The following is a 10,310-nucleotide window of genomic DNA, read 5'->3' as shown; positions in this document are numbered from 1 at the left end:
CGTTGCGTGGGAGTCCAGCGACATAGCCATTACGCTAACTGCTGGTTCCCACTCTAACTATTTTTTAAGAGTTTTTTGGTTTGGTTTGGTTTGGTTTGGTTTGGTTTGGTTTTTGTCTTAGGCCGTGTGCAAGCATGTGCGCTCTCTACAGAGAGAGAAAGAGACTGAGACAGTGAGAGGGAAAGTAAGAAATTATGCTCTAGGGGTGATGACCATGCTGCAATCCCTTTTCCTCCATTCTCCTATTTTGAGTATGCCCATGTCCCTGGTGTGAGTTTCAAGTCACTGGGTCCAGGACTCAAACCATGGCCAGCTGCTGACCCCAAACCTAGCTAATTCTTTTTTTTTTTTTTTTTTTTTTTTTAAAGAAATGGACAGTTAGTTCCTTTGGTCTGTGGACACCATGAAAAATTACTGAAACTAAAGACCTTATGAGCCAAATGGTGTGAGAAACTCTGGGGTGGGTGTCAAAGGCATTTGTGGTCGGGATTGACATACAAATATGGTAGAGAGGAAAAGATCTTCCCTTTAAATAGGGTCCCCTTGACAGCTCACACCTGAGCCCTAGAAGAACCAGGCACACCCACAGCCAAGCCCCAGAGGGCTTCCAGCACCGAGGCTTCTCCCAGATGTGCAGGAGCACCCATGGCAAACAGGGGTGGTTGCAACCCAGCCCTGAGGCTTGAAGGACAGCTTTGTAATTGACAGTATCTCCAAGAGCACTGCCTCGAGCCAGAGGTCTCTCCACAACAGCAAGGAAAAGCTTCTTAACTTCCTGCGCTTCGCGCAGAGCCGTCTGTTATCTGCTGCAGATGGGTGTCCTGGCGGCCTCCCGCTCTGGAGTGCTGGGTGGAAGCAGGTTTGGCAGGTGGACAAAGCGGACAAAATGACAAGTGCTGTTAAGTAGCAGCCCGCAGGTGGTTGTGGCTCATGCCCGGGACCTTCTTCCTGTTGGGCTCCCCTGTGCCTGCCCCCATGGGCCGAGCTCTCAGAGGACACAGCAGCACTCCTGTCACCTTCCCATCCCTGGGGCTGCTATGGGGCACCTAGGCCTCTGTTGAAACAGAAGCACTTACAGCCCTCCTTAGCTATCTCCTAGTGGACCTTCTCGGCTTAGTTTTATATTTATGGAGTGTCGCAGCGTTGCCCAGCCATTCTCAACTCTCCATCCTCCTGTCCCAACCGCCCAGATATCTGGGGCTACAGGTGCACACGGGCCTTTGAGTTGGACTGGGAATTGAACAGGGCCTCCCACATGGTCCCAGCCCACAGAGCACAGTGTCTTAGCAGTGTGTCACAGAGCTAGGCCGGATCTTCCCTTTCAAAGTCTCACAAAGGCATAGACCCACAGGGAGGGAGGATTTCACTTTATTTCACACGCATGTGTTCACAGTGTGAGGGGCGGGGGGGTCTACATATCAGGCACTGTTCACCTTTTCCGTATCATTTTTCTCAAGAACTTGGTGGGACGTGTCCTCCTACCTTGCCCCAAAAGGTACTAAGTGGAATGTGAGTTGCTGGGAGTCCTTTGGGGGCATGGGTATTCCCTCCCACCATCTTGACAGGCTGACGAGTACAGGATTCTAATTTACAGAAACTCTCCCGTTCTCTTCACCTCCTCTAACAACTTTCTCCCGGCTCTGTGCAGGAGGGCTTGGAGAAAGCTGTTCAGCCCCTCACTCCCTCTTCATCCAGCCTTGAAGTCTGTGTAGAAGAGGGAGGCAACAGGACAGTTTCTCAGCCTGCACTGCCCAAGGCCTGCAGCCTAGGTCTCCCTGCCTGGAGGTGCTGACCTTCAGGAGGGAAGTGAGGGGCAAAGGCTGCAGACGGCCTCCCATTTAGGTGGACCCAGAATCCTGTGTGCAGGAGGCTTGCGGCTTGGCAACCCCCCAGCCTGGACCTACTACCAGGAGATTGTCGCTAGCTCCTTTCATCCGAGCCAGAGATGTCTGTCATACGCCACCCCCCAGCTGTAGGACTTACTATAATTTCATACAGTTCTGTAGACAGATATTGAAAAGGCATCTGGAAAAATTGATAGCATATCAAGGCAAAGATTTCATAAAAGTCATTTTTTAAATGTCCAGCTATAGGTGCCGGCGAGCCGTCTTCAGCCAGGCAGCCAAGTTCCCAAAGGCCTTTTTCCTGATCTTAGAGCGCCCCCTTTGGAGAGGATGCTCTTACTGCAATGCAGGCTTCTCTGCATACCTTAGAGCTCAGGGATGAGCCAAGGAACAGGGGAGAAAGGCGAAGGACCTAGAAAAGAAGAAGGAAGAAGGAAAAGGAAGAAAACAGGCGGAGGGATGCAGACTGAGCTGACCTCCATGAAGCACCCTCCAATGTGACGAGAGCCATGCCCACATTCGACATACATGATCTCTCTCTGAATCATCACATGCAAAGCAAGCCGCCGGCCCCAGTTTATTAACGAAGACACAGAGGGTTTAAGGCACCTCCTTCCTTCCTCCTAAGAACCTGCAAGGAAATGTTGTGAGGGCCACGGTTCTCTCCGACAACTAAATGCACTCGGTTTAATTCAAGAAAACCATGACTAGCAGCTGCTCCCTGCTCATCTCACTCCGCAAAGGTTTTTCAAATTCTCCACTGAAATCAGAGGGAGAAGAGGCGACTTTGTTTGAGGAACTGACACAAGACGGTTCAGGGGGCGTTGGCTGGAAGTGGAGAGTGCACTGGAAACAACCACAGTCAGGGCAGGTTTGACAAGCGTTTTTCTTCCCTGCATTTTCAGCAGGTTGTGATTCCTCCCTATTCTCAGCCATAGTGAACCGTGAACACAGCTGTTGGAGAGTCTTGGGGTGCCGAGACCCAGACAAAGAGCTTTGAGTGCTAAGGATGGGGTGGGGTGGGGTGGGAGTGGGGTATTCAGCACATAAGCTTGACCCTGAACCCAACGTTCTATTTTGATCCCTTGAAGGAATCAGGGATGAGAACAGAGGAAGTCATGCACTAAGGAATCTTCCTTGGGGGAAGACATGATTTCCTGGAGGTCTGTGCTTGAGCGGAAGCCTGCACCCTCTCACTGATTCTTGGCAGGGAGAAAATCGCGGGTGTAGTGAGCTGGGATCATCACTCATTCCTCTGCCTCTCTGAGTCCATTCAACCACACAAGGGTGTATTCCACTTTGAATACGAGAGAACGCTCAACAGAGCATTCTCATGCATGTCCTCGCTCGATAACTCCCTCACATGTCAAGAGCAGAGTGACAAGTCAAGGCCTGTTCCAATAATGCTGCGATAAGGGGAGACAGGAGATCATGCAGAAGTGGTCTCCAGGGGGTGAGCGTGGAGCCCTGCCTGTTCCTCCAAGTGCCAGACCCTTGTTTCAGTCGGATGACTCTTCATGAACTTACCACATTGGTGGGGGAGGGAAGAGAAGGATCTGTTGTTATAAAGGAAAAAAAAATGGGGTACTTCAGATGGACCTCGCTGGGGAGCCAGATGTGATGGAGGAGGCAGTGGCTTTTCCCTCCCTCCTGCTTGACCTGTGAGCTGAGTTGGCCTGAAAACTGTCCTGATCAAGCTAAGGGCACTATTCAAGCCCAACAGAGACACATTAACCTTTCAAAGAAGAAAGCACTATTCCAAAGCCCTGGACACCCAGAACCTGGCATATCAAATGTAAGACAATAAATACTAAGTGATATTGTTGAAAATATTGTCTATCACCTGATGTCTCCTAAATGAAATACCACATGATAAATTCCTTGTAGAATTTGGAACCCGGAGATAGATAGATAGATAGATAGATAGATAGATAGATAGATAGAATATATATATATATATATATATATATATATATATATCCTAAAAATGAGGAATTGTGGGAAATTGTGTGTACCTCTTTTAAATGAGGAAAGCAATGTTAACATCTCATGCTTCCTTTTTTTGCCTTAGTTACTAGGAAGCTCAAATTAGATGTTGTATAATTGCCACAAACATGTTCATTAATACTTTGGGTTAAATTAATACATTGGTTAATTCCCTTTTCTCCAGTCCTGGCTTCCCTATTTGCTTCCCACTTTGGTATCTTATCGTAGCAATCTTTGGTTTAAACTCTTTGAAAAGAGGTAGATATTTCTATTAGACACAACAGACTACTTAATGTACATTCGTGACCACAGAGCCCCACAAAGAGGACATTTTCCTGGCAGGAGCCCACATTACATCAACCCTGTCTTCAAAGATAAAGGACAGTCTTCTGTGCTCCTCCTCTGCCTCTTCCCCTGCGACCACCCTCTCAAGGACAAAGTGTCGAGGGCATTCTTTAATCTTCTCTATTTTAATTGGTGAGAGAAAGTGGTGCCACTCATCAATGCTCTAAGTTGGAGGGATTTAATTAGATCTAATGACCAGATAAATGGAGAATTCTGAATAAGGACCTTTGGGGACTGAATGGTGTGAAGAGGATTATGTTGTTATATTTCTCTGCATTCATAGCTGTGGCCGAGGCCATGATGGGAGAGAGTCAAGAGTCGGCTAGAGGTTACCATCAGGAAGGAGTGAATGAGTGGACAGTGGGTCATCCTTAGGGCCATGGTGGAGAAGACACCCAGAGCAAAGGATGCAGTCAGTACAGGGGTTGAGGAAGGAGTGAGCCTGTACTAGAAAGGGGAGATTTGGATCCCTTGCTGAGTAACCCTTCCTTTCTATCGATGTTCCCACTCAGTTGACGTGTTTCCCAAGCATTCTGCCCCCATGTGACCCTGGTGTCTTTCTCACCTTCAAGGAAGGCCACAAACCTGGTCCTAGAGTGGGTAGAGCTATTCACTTGTCAGGCTTCCCATGAGCTGGTGCTGAAAACAACCTGTCCGCCTTTGACAAGTCGCCTTTATCTAGCATGAGCAGAATCATTTTGAATATCCTTGTGCTGTCACTTAGGGCCTGGAGTGTCAGAGATTTCTCTCCCCTCGAAGATCATCTGTCAGAGTTAGTAGGGTATTCTGGTCCCAAGAGCCCTGAGGGAAAAGTTCCAGGAGTGGAGGAGGACTGGGGGGTGTGGTGGGGGGGCACAGGGAATGAAGTCAGTCTGCAAATATCTGGATCTGACTCATTCCCTAAGAAGGGTGGATTCATTCTTCCCTGGGGAAAGGTCAAACTGCTTGTCTCGAGAGGAAGAGAGATAACTCTTACTGATATTTACTATATGCCCAGCGTTTGGTCAAATACTCATCTGTAATATCACTTAATTCTTAAAACATCAGAGCCCAGTACATAATATATCCTCAGTAAGCATACGGGGAATGGATATGAGTCATTGAATTACCCCAGCAGGTATAGTGATCCTTATTGTACGAAAAAGAAAACCAAGGCTTAGAGAAAATACAGTGTGTTCAAGTTCACCCACCTGTGGAAGCAGAATTTGAACCCAGGTCTTCCTTTCTGATGCCAAAGATCAATTCCTTCCCACTTTTGTGTGTAGTTTGGTCTCATCAGCCTTCTTTTTACCAATAAAATGGACTAGCTGAGGCAGTGCTTTGTGAGAAGGAAGTAGCTGCTGTTTATTTTCCTAGGGATCTATAAATAGTCAAACATAGATCACTTTTATGGAGATGTGGCCCAAACTTTGCTCTAAATCCAAAGCCTTGAAGTTGTTGATAAGCAGCATTAATGTGGTGTTAACTCTATTTATATGGCTCTCTGCCCCCAGAGATGAATTTATATATGTGATAAATATGTTCAGCAATACCTAACAGTGATACTTTATTTCATTGCCTTTGGACACCTGGTAGCAGCTCAGGCCATTAAGGAAGCATCACACGTACACACACACAGATGCACAAGCACATGTGTGCACATGCACACACAGATGCACTGCAGCCACTCTGGGTGTGACTCAGGTCTGCTTCAGCTAGAATCTCTATACTCAGCCACAGACCTCTGGGAGCGCAGTGTGGTAGGAGATGGATGGGAGGGGGCATAAGGGCCCCATTTTACAAATATAAATGGCAGCCAACTCTTTGTTCCAACTCTCTGTAGTTCTGCCAAGACCATCTCATTCCACCCTTTCTCAGAATTATTCAGATAAAGGGAGAGTTTAGGCATCATGTGATCTATATCATTGTCTACATTCTCTGGGGAAAATCTTTGCAGATTTGACATTGAAAACATGCAAGTTATTGAGCCCCATGCTACAGACTCTGTGCCTTCTAAAGTATGTGGATCACCTTTCCTAGAACAATAACTTTCAATGAACGAATTATGTGCTCTAGGATCTATGCTGAGGGCTTCAAATACATCATGCCACTGAATTCTCACAACTCTATGAATTTTTTAAAATCATTTTTAAAGAATGGTTTATTGATTTCATTCCATTTGTTATTGTTTGTATTTTTTTTCTTTCTTTTTTATTTATTTATATTTTTTTTTTGACCACCATAGAGAGAGAGAAGGGGAAAGCAAGAAAACAAGCCACCAGGTCCAGGACTTGGACCAGGGTCCGCCATGTGGGAATCCAGCACCCTTATCCACCACACCACTTGCTGGCCCCACAACTCTGTGACTTTTTACTATGCTTTTGCCCACTATATGGATGAGAAAATTGAGGTCAGGGTGAGTAATCACGTGTCCCTAAGCCACTCAGATAGCTAATAATTCACAATAAAGTCTGTCTGAGCTGTAATCTCTACAATAGACCACAGACTTTAGGAAGATGTATTTTTTTAAAAAATACTGAACTGCTAGAGGAGAGAGGGATAATTTTAGAAATTTAAGATGTAGGACTTTTGTAAATTGTCTTTCCATCCTATAGAAAATGCCACAGAGAGTATATAGTCTATGTGCAGTTCTGTGCTAAGTCCTCTACACCGTGGACAGAACAGTCATAATCCTCTCCTGTTCATTAATTCATTACTTTATGCCTTAATTAAGACATTCACCCATCATGTCCTGTGTTATTCCCTGGAACTACAAGATGAAATAAGACCTGATTTCTACTCTCAGTAAGTTCATAATCTAAGGGAGTAAAGAGACTTGTGAATTAACAATTGCACTCCCCTGTAGCAAATGCTGTGGTGGATAGAAACCATGTGAGCCCAGAAGAAGGGCATCTGGATCAGAATGAACTTAAAGCGGTGGGAGGAGCCAAGGGCTTTGAATCAATTAAAAAAAAACAAAACTGGATTTGAGTCCTGTTTGTGTGATCTTGAGCCAGACGAAATTCTTTGAGCTCTGCCCTCATTTTTGTAGGATAACAACAATACCAGTCTAATGATATTACCAACCCTAAAAGAATTGCTCAGAGGATTAAGTGAGTTAATGTAAATGAAAGCGTTATTATTCATCATCATAATGGTGAAGATGGAAAATATGGGAAAAGCAAGTATAAGAAGGCATAAAAGCAATGTAAATGTTTCTAGAGTACAAATTAGCTAGCTGAATAGCAGTTCAGATGAGGATATTCAAGGAAATCAGTTGTCTTGGGACTTTGAAATCCTCAATTGCTCTTTCAGGGCTCAAAGTTCTCCATATAAGATTGAAGAGAAAAAAAAAATATATATATAATACAAATTATATATATATATATATAATTCCCTGAAATCAGCAGCTGTAATTCTTCCTAGTGTAAGAGAATTTTAAAAAGATTATTCTTAGTCTCACTCCATGGCCTGATGGTTAAAGTAGTTGAATCCCATGTGGCCAATGCACGGTTCAAGTCCCAGACCTGGCGGGTTAAGAAACATGATGAGATGTGTACACATATGCCCAAAATCCTGAAAGGAGGGAGAAATGAACAATACCAGTCTAATGATATTACCAACCCTAAAAGAATTGCTCAGAGGATTAAGTGAGTTAATGTAAATGAAAGCGTTATTATTCATCATCATAATGGTGAAGATGGAAAATATGGGAAAAGCAAGTATAAGAAGGCATAAAAGCAATGTAAATGTTTCTAGAGTACAAATTAGCTAGCTGAATAGCAGTTCAGATGAGGATATTCAAGGAAATCAGTTGTCTTGGGACTTTGAAATCCTCAATTGCTCTTTCAGGGCTCAAAGTTCTCCATATAAGATTGAAGAGAAAAAAAAAATATATATATAATACAAATTATATATATATATATATAATTCCCTGAAATCAGCAGCTGTAATTCTTCCTAGTGTAAGAGAATTTTAAAAAGATTATTCTTAGTCTCACTCCATGGCCTGATGGTTAAAGTAGTTGAATCCCATGTGGCCAATGCACGGTTCAAGTCCCAGACCTGGCGGGTTAAGAAACATGATGAGATGTGTACACATATGCCCAAAATCCTGAAAGGAGGGAGAAATGAACCAAAAGGGATTGTGGCATGACCATTTCCCATGGAAGGTGATTTCTCCTCTCCCTCTTTCTCTGTCTCCCTATCTTTCCTTGGCAAGCATATGCCGAGAGAGAGAGAGAGAAAAGATTATTCTTTCCATTAGATCTCACAGAAATCAATTAGCTAATAAGTATCCATTGATTATAGCCACGTGCCCACTACTGTGGTGATTTCTATGCAGAGCTTCAAAGAGCTCATGAATTACTGAGAAAGAAAAGAATTGCATATATTAAATAATTAGCTACCAAACTATTTGCAACTAAGTCTGATCACCGTAAGAGAAAAGTTCAGTGTAAGCCTGAACAGTGAGAGAGACCTTTATGAAGGAGGTGGTCACTGAATGAGATATATAAAAATGGCTAAGATTAGGGAAAGCAGAAAGAAGAGGAAAATAAGTTAGGAAGAAGGATGAAGGATGGGGGGAATAGAGCAAAGAAGAAAGAGAAAAAATAATGAAGAAAAAACCAGAAACAGTGGGAAGGAAAGGAGGAGAGAAGTAAAGACAGGGAAGAAAAACTCAAATAAAAGAATGAGAGTATTTGCAAAGAGAATCTGGAATGAACCCGGATGAGCTTAGCTAGAAGGCGTTGATGCATGGTCAGTGACAGAGGAGTAAATGAGGTTGGATGAAGTCAAACTGTATTCGAAACTGAGGAGTCTGGATTTGGTGCTCTGTTGGGTGGTTCACAGCAGGGATTTGTCGTGAAAAAGAAATTCTGATGGTGTAGCAGTTTGATGGCTACTTGGAGAGAATCCAGAACCAAGCAGACAGTGCTAGCCAGAGAGTCTCTGTGGTCTAAGTTATGTTAGATATGGCCCGCATTGCAAGAGCAAAAAGGAGAGGGCTCATTCAAGGGGGAAATTTTATCACTTGGAATATTAGAAATAAAAATCAGAAATGGAGAAAGAAAATACAAACAATCTATGAGATTCTACTAGATGGGGGGGAAATGGTGACTCCAAAGTGAAAAAAATTAAGTGCTTTTCGAAGTTTGAGGACTTGAAGTAAGAATATGTTCCATTGGAAGTGATGGCATTGAAGTAATTCAAATGGGAAAACAATAGGAGCAGTTGGAACGATGAGGTTGAAGTAGCAGGAGTAAGACCAGGGCTGGAGATATCCACCAAAGAGATGCAATGGAGATGGCGGTCAGCAAACTCTTGGGCAAAGGGGTTAGAGGGACAGAGAGAAGGTTCTGGAAGAATTCTCACAGATAGGAAGACAGGAGAGAAACAAAACATCATGGAACGGATAGGGAGGATACATAGACTGGGAGGAAAACCCCTAAACCAGGTACACAAAGATCCAAGAAGGAGAGAGTAGGAATAATGAGTAAATGATCAATATTGCCACATTGCAAAGACTAAGAATAATGGACTAGAAAAAAAGACTTCAATGGTTATTTGTTTTGCAAGGTTTCAGTATCATTTGGGAGCAAATGCCAGATTTCATGAAAACTGAGATTTCAGATGTCAGGAAGAGGAGAAATCAGCAAAGATCATAAGAGTGAAGAACATGGAGGAGGGAAAATTAGAAGGTATAATAGAATCAAACACAGGGCTTTCTGAGGTAGGGAAACTGAAGCACACAGAGAAAAGAACCTGGAGCTGTAAGAAATGGAGGAACTAGATACATCTTATGGAAACAAAATCTCAGAGGACATAGGGGTCCAGAGTTCATGTGAAGCAGTTATCTTTAAATAAGAGAAAAGAAACCTCTTTCTTTGAAAACGAAGAGGAGAAAGTCCATTTCAGAGAAGGGCTTTTATGAGGTGAGAATAAGGGTCCATGAGACGTGCACAAAGATGACTTTAATCTCTCAGTGATCTGAAATGGCCACGTAGTGTGAGTGAGAAAGAAACCTTTGATGGTGTCAGTCACTGAGATTTTCAGATTGTTACTGCAGCATAACCTCACCCATCCTGACTAAATACAAGGAGGAAGTTGCCTCCCAGGATTAGGACAGCAGGGAGGAATTGGAGATTTAGGGAAA

General features: G+C 43.7%; 1 long non-coding RNA gene across 7 annotated transcripts in view; it reads right to left on the bottom strand.

Annotated features, from left to right (window-relative positions):
* Positions 1–10,310, bottom strand: part of LOC102470563 (uncharacterized) — a 58,457-nt gene that overhangs the window by 4,491 nt on the left and 43,656 nt on the right. For 5 of the 7 annotated variants that reach the window (XR_003547308.1, XR_003547309.1, XR_336957.3 and 2 more), the window contains one exon: positions 5,366–5,535. The exons of the other annotated variants lie outside the window; for them this stretch is intronic. This is a non-coding gene — a long non-coding RNA (uncharacterized LOC102470563). The remainder of the gene's footprint in view (positions 1–5,365; positions 5,536–10,310) is intronic. 7 annotated transcript variants of the gene reach the window in all.

This window comes from Tupaia chinensis, unplaced genomic scaffold, assembly GCF_000334495.1.
Source record: "Tupaia chinensis unplaced genomic scaffold, TupChi_1.0 Scaffold143824_1, whole genome shotgun sequence".
Classification (NCBI taxonomy): Eukaryota; Metazoa; Chordata; class Mammalia; order Scandentia; family Tupaiidae; genus Tupaia; species Tupaia belangeri.
Note: the sequence above shows the minus strand (reverse complement) of the source record. Positions and strands in the feature narration are given on the sequence as shown.